This window comes from Diadema setosum, chromosome 7 (genome assembly GCF_964275005.1).
Source record: "Diadema setosum chromosome 7, eeDiaSeto1, whole genome shotgun sequence".
Taxonomy (NCBI): Eukaryota; Metazoa; Echinodermata; class Echinoidea; order Diadematoida; family Diadematidae; genus Diadema; species Diadema setosum.
Genome location: NC_092691.1, coordinates 15,846,217 through 15,856,168, shown reverse-complemented (window position 1 = coordinate 15,856,168; position 9,952 = coordinate 15,846,217).

Sequence of the window (9,952 nt, the reverse complement as noted above, 5' to 3'; positions counted from 1 at the left end):
TGTGTTTGTACCTGACGAGGTGTTGCCGTGTTAACTGCATATTTTCTTGAAAATCTTGTGGAGTGAACTACTTTCACAATTGTGAAGCAGTCAAACTCACAAGGCACTACATACATACACACAGACACACACAGACACACACACACATAACCTTTTATCAAACCCTGGTTCAATCCTTTTTCATAGGAATCTGGGCTGCGGGAGCGGGGGTATTAATACCCTTTAGTGATACTTCTAGTTTGGTCTGTTGTCAGTTCGTCTAAATTCCATTCAGTCTATTTATCTTTGGTCTACGGACATTTTGGCTACGTACTGCTTGGTCAACTATCAAAGGAGAATGGATTTCGGTCTATATTACACTAGGGCCCCGTTTTATCAAAAGATATAATCGATTTTAAGTTTCCTTATCACACAGACTGCCATAGACTTACAGTTGAAATCAACTATATAATCAATTTTAACTCTTCATAAAACAGGGCCCAGGTCTATTATGCTATTAGTTTACTCCCATTTCGTCCAATTTCGATTAGTTTAATTTCCAGTTAGTCCACAGGCCAGTTCGTCTTATTAGCAGTTCGCCTAAACACCGTTTTGGATAATCACCATTTAGTCTAATGTTCATTTAGTCTAATTTCCAATAGGGCTACTCTCGTTTTGTCTACAAGATGTAATACATAAAATTTACGTTACTGACTTGGCTGCAATTGAAATGTCTTTCTTGTATGATATATTTACCAAATAATTTGTGATTTAATCAGTGTCTATTCCTGCATGTGTTATTGTGTAGTTTATAATTTGGCTCATACGTTAGACTACCGTGCCCACGTGCCTGGTTTGTAGATAGTTTTAGCGCACACTGATGTTTTTTTAAAGGCATTCGTTCTTCGGACATTAAAATTTAGTGTTATAAAAGCAATCGATACAGTGTATTTTGGGAAGTCTAAAACATTTTTGCTCGATTACTTAATTTTTGCCTAAATTTCGCCAACAATTCCTAATATTGTGGCTAAAAGTAACTTTGTGCATTCTTTTCACTTTCTCTGTGTTTAACTGAAAAGCGAAATCCACTGCAAAATCATGTTGACGTCAATATCTGATGATGAATACACTTGGGCCCTATCTCTTACAGCCCAAAATCACTATCCCCTCTAGTAGTTGGACCCGACTTGTTTGGGGGGTTGGGGAACCGAGGGGACAGTCCACTTTCAATTCAATTCAATTCATTTATTTTTCATTCTTCTTTTTCCAACAAAACATAACACATAATAAATTAGGAATTACATCATAAACATAAACATTCGACTTTGCAAAAGATAAATGATACAGATAAACGAAAGAACACATACTGGAAAAAAGTACAAAGTTATGCTTCAGTTGAGAAAAAAAGAACTGAGAGGTCCACTAAAAAGCAAGCTTGTATGTTGTGAACCACTCGATGTATGCATCCCAAAATCTGAAAACTTGCCCGAGGTTAACCCATATACAACAACTATTGTATGCTGGGTAAATTCCGAGTTTGTCATATTTCTAGCTCATCTAAGCCGAAGGCTCAAGTGAGCTTTTGCGGTCGTTCTTCGTCCGTGCGTCGTGCGTCGTCCGTCGTCCATCATACGTCGTGCGTAAACTTTTTACATTTTCATCTTCTTCTTGAGAACCCCGTGACCTATTTTCACCTAACTTGGCAGGTAGCATCCCTAGTCGAATAGGATCTCAATGTAGTCAAATAGGCACAATGCCCCACCTGGGGGGCTCCAGGGGGTCCCAAATCCCCCCCCCCCCCCAAATTAAGGAATCTTTTAAAAAAAATCTTCTCTAAAAGAACCAAAAGACATAGAGCCAAGTTAATACTATGAGTGAGTACATTGATGACTGTGATTGAGTACATTGATGAACAAGTTTGTTCATGGTGGAATCAGGGGTGGCCCCCTTGGGACCCAGGGGAGGAGAGGTCCTAATGGGGCCTAAATTGTACATTTTCATCTTCTTCTTGAAAACCCCATGATGAATTTTCACCAAACATTGCAGGTAGCGTCCCTAGTGGGATAGAATCTCAATTTCATCAAATGGCACCATGCCCCACCTGGGATCCCAACACACACCCCAGCTAGAACTGGTCAGTTGAAGTTAAAGAGCAAAGTTAATACAATGACTCATAGTATATTGATGACTGTTGTTTCAAGTTTGCTCATGGCAGACTCAGGGGTGGGTGCCCCCCCCCCCCCTTGGGACCCAGGGGAGTGGAGTGGAACGGGTCCAAATGGGGAGTTAAATTGTACATGTGCATATTCTTCTTGAAAACCCCTTCATGAATGATCCACCAAACTTGGCGGGTATCATGCCAGGGATCTAACATCTCAATTTGTTCGAATGGGCACCATACTCCCCTTGGGGCCCCTATGGGGCCAATCCCCCCCCCCCCCCCCACATTAAGGAATATTTACAAATGATAAAGCAAAGTTAATACCACGAGTTTGTACATTGACGACTTTAGTTCCAAGTTTGTTCATTGCAGATCCAGGCCCCCCCCCCCCCCGACTCTGGGGGGGGGGGATCCAATTGTGGACCTAAATTGTACATTTTCATCCTCTTGCTGAAAACAACATAATGGATTTTCACCAAACTTGGCAAGTATAGCATTCCTATGGGGATAAGATCTCAAAGTGTTTGAATGGGCACCATGCTTTCCTTAGGGGGGGGGGGGCAAACTTCCAAAATGAAGGAATATTCAATAATATTCTTCTCTAGAATCAGAAGTGATAGAGCTTTAAGTCTTTTTTTTCCCAAACTGCACAGTTCAACCTTCTATAGAGTACAATGTACTTGGCAGGTACTAGTAGTATTTTTTACCAGTGTGATGGAATATGCAAATGGACACCATGCCGCCAGCTCTGAAAGCTGTCCCACCCCAAGTTTCCAATGTTCTCAGGAAAGAGTCTGCAAGAATGCATGGAAGGTGAACTTGTAACACTCAGGCGAGCGCGAGACCCCCAGGTCTTTTGTGTATTTGACCAGGATAATGGAATAAGATCCTTTGTTCAAGAGCTTTTATGACAGCTGTAATTTTTCAACTAAGTGAAGTTAACCTTGAACCCTCTATAAGCAAACAATTACAGTCAGGAATACCTCATGACCTTTTGTTTATCCACTGCAGAGAACATGTGCGTCTACGTCTTGGGTGGTTAAACTTGCCCAAACAGGTTGTATCACCTCTAGCTCCTTGGTTAACCAAGGGAGATGAGACGTCTCAACTCGTCCCTTGTAAACCCAATCGTTATCATAGACATGCAGATACAATGTCTCATCATGGAGGTGGAAAGAAAGTATCTTTCCAACCTCCTCGGTGGATCTGTATCTCTTACATGTATTTTAACGTTGTCCAGCAATCATGCACAGGAAAATAGGCCATGAAAATGCGTATAACGTATAACCAGCTAGCTTCTTGTTCGCCATCAAATCACCGATCGATCTTGATTCTGGATAATTATTCTCCCTGTGACTCGCACTCCGTGTGTATCTCAAGAAGACCCGTTATGCAAAAAAAAAATAATAATAATAAAAACAAAAACAAACAGCCTTTCAAATTCTGTAATCCATTGGTTATACATTATAGTTAGCCCAAGTAAATAATGGACGAAATATACATTAAACTGAGTGGTATTTAGACCAGATTGGGCATTAGACTAAGTGGTCGTTAGACCTACGGGTTAGCACACTAATTGATAAGTAGCCCCGAATGGTTATTCAACTAATCGATAAATGCCGAAGTGAATATTATCCTATTAGACAATTGGAATTAGATGAATCGAATGTTAGAGAACAGGTTAGTAGACAGTGTGGTTTTCATGAAATGGCAATAGACCAATAATGCATATTAGACGAAATGGGCATAGCCCGTCTGGCATTAGACGAACTGGTAATGAAGTGGCAAGTGGACTATGTGTGTCCGTGCATCACAAAACGAACAAAAAGTCGCACCCCTTGATTTTACGTGGGGACTCAAAAAGGGTGAAATGGGTCAACCAAGTCAATCTTGAGTTTTTCCTATTTTCTGAAAGAGCTATCCTTCTTTTACATTATTCTTACAGGTAAAGTTTGGGATCATAATATGAAAGGGGAAGTGTGTTATCAGCAGTTTTTCTGCAACCCATCTTTGGGGGAGAATGGAATGATTAGGTATGTCTTAGAGTCCTTCTTTCATCTCTTGAAATCACTTACACACTCTTCAACTTCAAGTCTAATAACTTTTGAAGGAATAATTCTACTGCTTTGAAAGTTGGCATTAATCATGGACAGAATGTGTTAACAGAACATGTTCAATTTCAGCTTAATCTGGTCATCCCTTCATTGTTGTTGCTCCAGTGGTTTACTTCCAGTGTTTTGTCCCTTTCATTGCACAGATGGCACGGCTTGGTAGAGATTAAGCGTTTGAATAGACCCTGTACTTCAGAGCCTTTTTCTCTCAGTTCACACTTTTCCAGAGTGTGTGCTTTCTTTCTAGTATTTAGATAGGTTAGGGGAGTCCATTTGCGTGAGATTTACATCATTTTAAAGCTTAGAGTCTGCTCTTTAAGAATCTGTCCTCAACTAAAAATCCATATCCGGCGACTTTTTGTTGGTTTTGTGATGCAGGGTCACATATTATGGTTAATAGACGAACTACTTGAAGATGAAACAGGATTAGACCATGTGGGTTGAGACTAAACGGGTATTACACGAAGACAAGCGATAGATCACCGTAAATTCTACATGACCGAAAACGGACTTCATGCTACTACATAGCACGCACTGACACGCCACCATGCGAGGACAGTGCGGAAGCCATATACGTGCAAGTGTCAAGGCGGCTTAACTTAATGCAACTTAACCTTGCAGCTGTATGCATTCTTCTTGTGCTGATCAAAGACCTGCAAGTAAGTCAATACCAATCCATTGAATCCTTTGAATCTGACTGTGTGAAGGTGGCAGTGTGTGCATCCCTTGCTAAGGTGTCAAGTACTATATCTGCACGTATCCTTAAATTCAGTTCAAGATCTGAAAAGCCATCTTGCTATTCTACTTTTACTTAGTGGCCAAATTGAAAGAAATCCAGGGCCATCCTCAAACAATTCCCAACCAGACTACCCATGTGCAGTAAAATGTCAAAAGGCAGTGTTTAATGACAATGCTGCTATCCTTTGCGATGCTTGTGGATATTGGTGTCACATTTCACGCGTGGGCATCTCACCAAACTCAGATCAATGCCTTACTAACAAATCAAGGAGTTTCTCTCGGCTATGTATCAACTGTGGGGCACGAAATATTTGGTTCCAGTTCTTCTCTACTGGGACTGGATTTCACACACTCAAATACCTTCTAGCCATTAAGTTTATCTATTTGTGATGCAAGTAACATTGATGGGAATAACCCCAGCCTACTTTTTTCACAAACATCTCCAACATCTAGTCCTACTGGCCAAAACCGTCTCCGGTTTTCCCCTGATTTGTCTACTCAGAAACGAAAACCCGAACGAGGAATCAGAGCAATGGTTTTAAATTGCAATGGGCTAAAAAGTGGAACAAAGTAGCAAATTTTCAGGCAACTGTAGAGCAACACAAACAAAAATGTTATCTTTGGTTGTGAATCAAAGCTTGACAAGGACATACCAACTTATTTAGATTTCTCCACCAACTATCTGGTTTTCCACAAGGACAGGATCAAACATGGTGGAGGAGTCTTTTTCGCCATTGACAGCTCACTGACGGTCAGCGCATGCCCAGATTTTGATGCGGACTGTGAGCTGCAGTAGTGCACCATCCAACTCGCTAACACTAAACCAATGTCCCTGTGTAGTATACTGCCCTCCAAGCAACCGAACAGCCAGTTTAGACGGTCTTCGTGACTCACGGCAGAAACTAATGACTAGAAAGGGCAGACGTCAGCCAAATATCGCAATCGCTGGAGATTTAAACCATCCAAACATAAATTGGGAATTGCAATGAACTACAGACCCAGCAAGTGCAGCATCCCACCAACGATTGCTGGATATCCTCCTTCAGTACTCGCTGTTTCAGACAGTCAGGGACGTCACAAGCCCAGCTTCAGGCAACATGCTTAATCTCATTGTCACCACACATCCAGCTCTTATACAGGAGCTCTGTATTCATCCAGGGATATCGGATCATAACATGCTTATCTTCACGCTGACCACAGATCCAGACCAAGCCACCCAGGAAGATCTATCAATTTCATAAAGCAGACCCTGAACGTCTCAAAAGGGCTGCCGAAGAGTTCACAGCAAATTTTTCTCATTAGTAATCCACAGAAACAAACCACGGAAGCATAGTGGAACAACATCAGCACTTTTCTAAACTTTAATGTCTCACAGAGCTTGTGCCGTCAAAGATGACTAAGGGTAGAAGACACCTTCCTTGGATAACACCCTCCATCAAACGTCAGATGCGCAAGAGAGACAAACTGTTTGATAAAACACGTCACCAATCTACCACTGCTGCTTGGGAAACTTACAAACGTTTCCGTAAACAGGTTGCTAAATTGGTTCGCACTGCACATTCAGATTATGTCATCTCAGTCATTGGAACAAACCTTACAGAAAGTCCAAAACGATTTTGGTCCTACATTAGGTCTTGCCGCACCGAGAGAATTTGGAATACCATCACTCTGCTGGACTTCCAGGCTGTGTGCAACATCAGTCGATAAAGCTGAAAGCTTAAACGAGTTCTTCCAGTCAGCTGAACCCGTCAAAGGCCAGTGGACCAGATGAGATTCCTCCTAGGCTATTGAATCTTAGAGCCCATGAGATTGCACCAGCCTTGTCCTTTCTTTACCAACAAAGCTATGACAGCAGTGTAATTCCGCCTCAATGGAAGCAAGCCCCTATCACGCCAATCCGTAAATGTGGTGATAGAAGTGATCCATCCAAATATCATTCAATTTCCTTAACCTGTATATCCTGCAAAGTCATGTAACATATCATGCTGAGCCACTTGCCCAAGCACATAGCAGCAAACAACATCTTTTCAAACTCTCAGCATGGTTTTAGACAAGGCTTATCAACAACAACACAACTCACTTCTGTTGTCAATGACTGGTCTCAGGCACTCCAAAATCGCGGAAAATCTGATGTCATCTTTCTGGACTTCCAGAAAGCCTTTGACAGGGTGCTACATGAACGACTTTCTATTAAGCTAGGATATTATGGCATTGCAGGAGAGTCTCTCAACTGGATATGTGCTTTCTTGGGTGATAGGTCACAAACTGTAGTCGTTGATGGAACCCAATCATCGTGGAAGAAGGTTTCGTCAGGGGTCCCGCAGGGTTCTGTTATCGGCCCTACCCACTTCCTACTGTTCATCAATGACATCCAGGATGGCATGTCATCACCCATTCGTCTGTATGCTGATGAATGTGTGACTTATCGGGAAATTAAGTCGGAGAGTGACAACAACGCTCTGTAACAAGATCTTCAGACATTATTATTATGGTCATCCAAGTGGCTCATGAACTTCAACATCAAGAAGTGCGAAGTAATGTCAATCACTCGAAAACGCAACCCTAAAATCTACAAATACCACCTTCAGAATGGTGTAATTCCAAGAGTTACGGAGTGTAAATTCCTTGCGGTAACTGTAATACCTGACCTACGCTGGAATATACACTGCCAAAACATCAGGTACAAGGCCAGCAAGACCCTAGAACTTATACGCCGAACATTGCCATCATGCTGTAAGGAAGTGAAGTGTAGAGCCTACACAGCATTGGTTAGGCCTAAACTGGAGTATGCCTCTGAGGTGTGAAACCCTTGACGTCCATTAACGGCCTCGAACAAGTGCAGAAGGCAGCGGCTTGGTTTGTTGCTGGTGACTATAGGCGATCTACGTCATCTACTCATCTGGTGTCGGCACATGGATGGAACACGTTACACCACCTGCGACTCCTTGACCAATGTTCACTTTTTTACAAAATCCACTAAGGAGTGGTAAGACTACCAATGCCCCCAAGAGTTACCCCTGCAACCTACCATGCAAGGAACGATCATGACCTCAAGTTAAACATACCCGAGACATCCATTGATCATTCAGATACTCATTCTTTCCAAGGACAATTTGGATCTGGGATCTGGAACCGCCTACCTAGTCAAGCTGTGCGTGCCACCACCCTGACAACATTCAGAGAGGCTGCTCTCCCCTGTATTACAACCTTGCAGCCTTATTCTGGATCCCTCATCCTTTAAAGAAGGATGCATTTAGTTTTTTTTTTTTTTCGCACAGCGCACACTTTTATTGTAAAAAGAGATCATCACCATGGCACCTCCCAATGACACATATGTGTACTTCATCCCAATATAGCTTCCTGGGGCTGCATGAGGGATTACAGTATCAAGTATAGCTCGGCAAAGATTGACAGATGATGTCACTGGAAGAATTTTCGTTTGGAAGAATTTTTGTAGGCGCCGCCACTCAAAAATTTTTTGAAGTATGTGTCACACTGGATCTGCCTCACAAATAGAAAAACAGACGATTCATGTTTCATTGCATACTAACTAGTCACTTTCTAAGGAAGATATGTCTGTATGATGGTAATTACTTTTCACCATTCCTACGTACAAAAGCGATACATAGTGGTAAAGACACGGGGGTGAGCAAATAGAAATTGCGCAAAGAAATATGATAATAATAATACTATAGGTGTTACAAAAACATTTCCCACTATTTATGCTTAATAGCTCAAAAACCATATATCAGATAAAACTGTCATTGAGATTAGTAATAGCTGAATAGTGTACAATTTAGTTTGAGGGGATTTGAATATGAAAACATATCAGTTTCATGAAATTCATGACTAATTTCAAATTTAGGTTCCAGATTTTGGTCAAATTCTAACCCTCTGTACAAAAACTGAACTTTTTTACAGGAACTAATGATGTGTATGTGACTGTGTACTTAAAATGACCCTGAACAATGGACATGGATACCACCTGTTCAGAGCTCTGCTGCAAGGCAGCTAGTCTGAATTTCTAGCAAAGGATGGAGTGCATGCACATGAAAGAAGTAAGCACATTTTTTTATGTGCTTGCATACACCACATTTCAGAATGAATAAAGACTAGCTGTGATAGTGGAATACCTCATGAATAGATAATGGAGCATTCAAATCCTGGTCATTGTCCAGGACCCCTGTCTGGGTGTCAACTACACACTCCCATACACATGTACCAATTGACTTCTGTGCAAAGTTAAAATTTTGTACAGAGAGTTGAAAACAGAGCAAAATCTGAAACCTAACTGAAAAATTGAAGTTGAATGGAATGAAACTGAATTATGCTCTTATTCTTATTCCAACAACATTGTACACTTTTCAGCTATTGCTCATATCAATGTCAGTGTTATTTGATATATAGTTTTTGAACTATTAAGGATCAAAAGTGGGAAATATTGTTTGTAACACCTACATGTAGTACATTCTGCTTACATTACGTACGGTATAGTAAAGTCTAGATGCACTTTACAATAATTATTCCAATAATAACAGTACAGTTACAAAATACATACTAGACTCGGAATTTGTCAACACTGACAAATTAGGTGATCCGATCTATTGGGAAATCAATGATTTGAGTCCTGATCCCAATAGGCATGACCATACAGGTTTCATCTGTGTTGAGGGGACATTGGCCATCTGATGTTTGGAGTCTCATTTAGAAGAGGGAGTCAGACCTGCCATCTTTGGTACCGAATTCCGTATGCACTAACGAAGATACAGAATGAAGTATATTTGACCTTTAATTTAATTTCAACCAAGTTTTTTAGCATGATCCAGACATCGTATGAAGAAACAAAAGGCACATATCTGATAGCGCAAAGTCTCAGCTACAACATATTAAAATCTGGGAGAAATTCACCGAAGGGTAAGTGAGCTAGTGCTCGATAAAGACAATCATGTCAACTTTCACATCT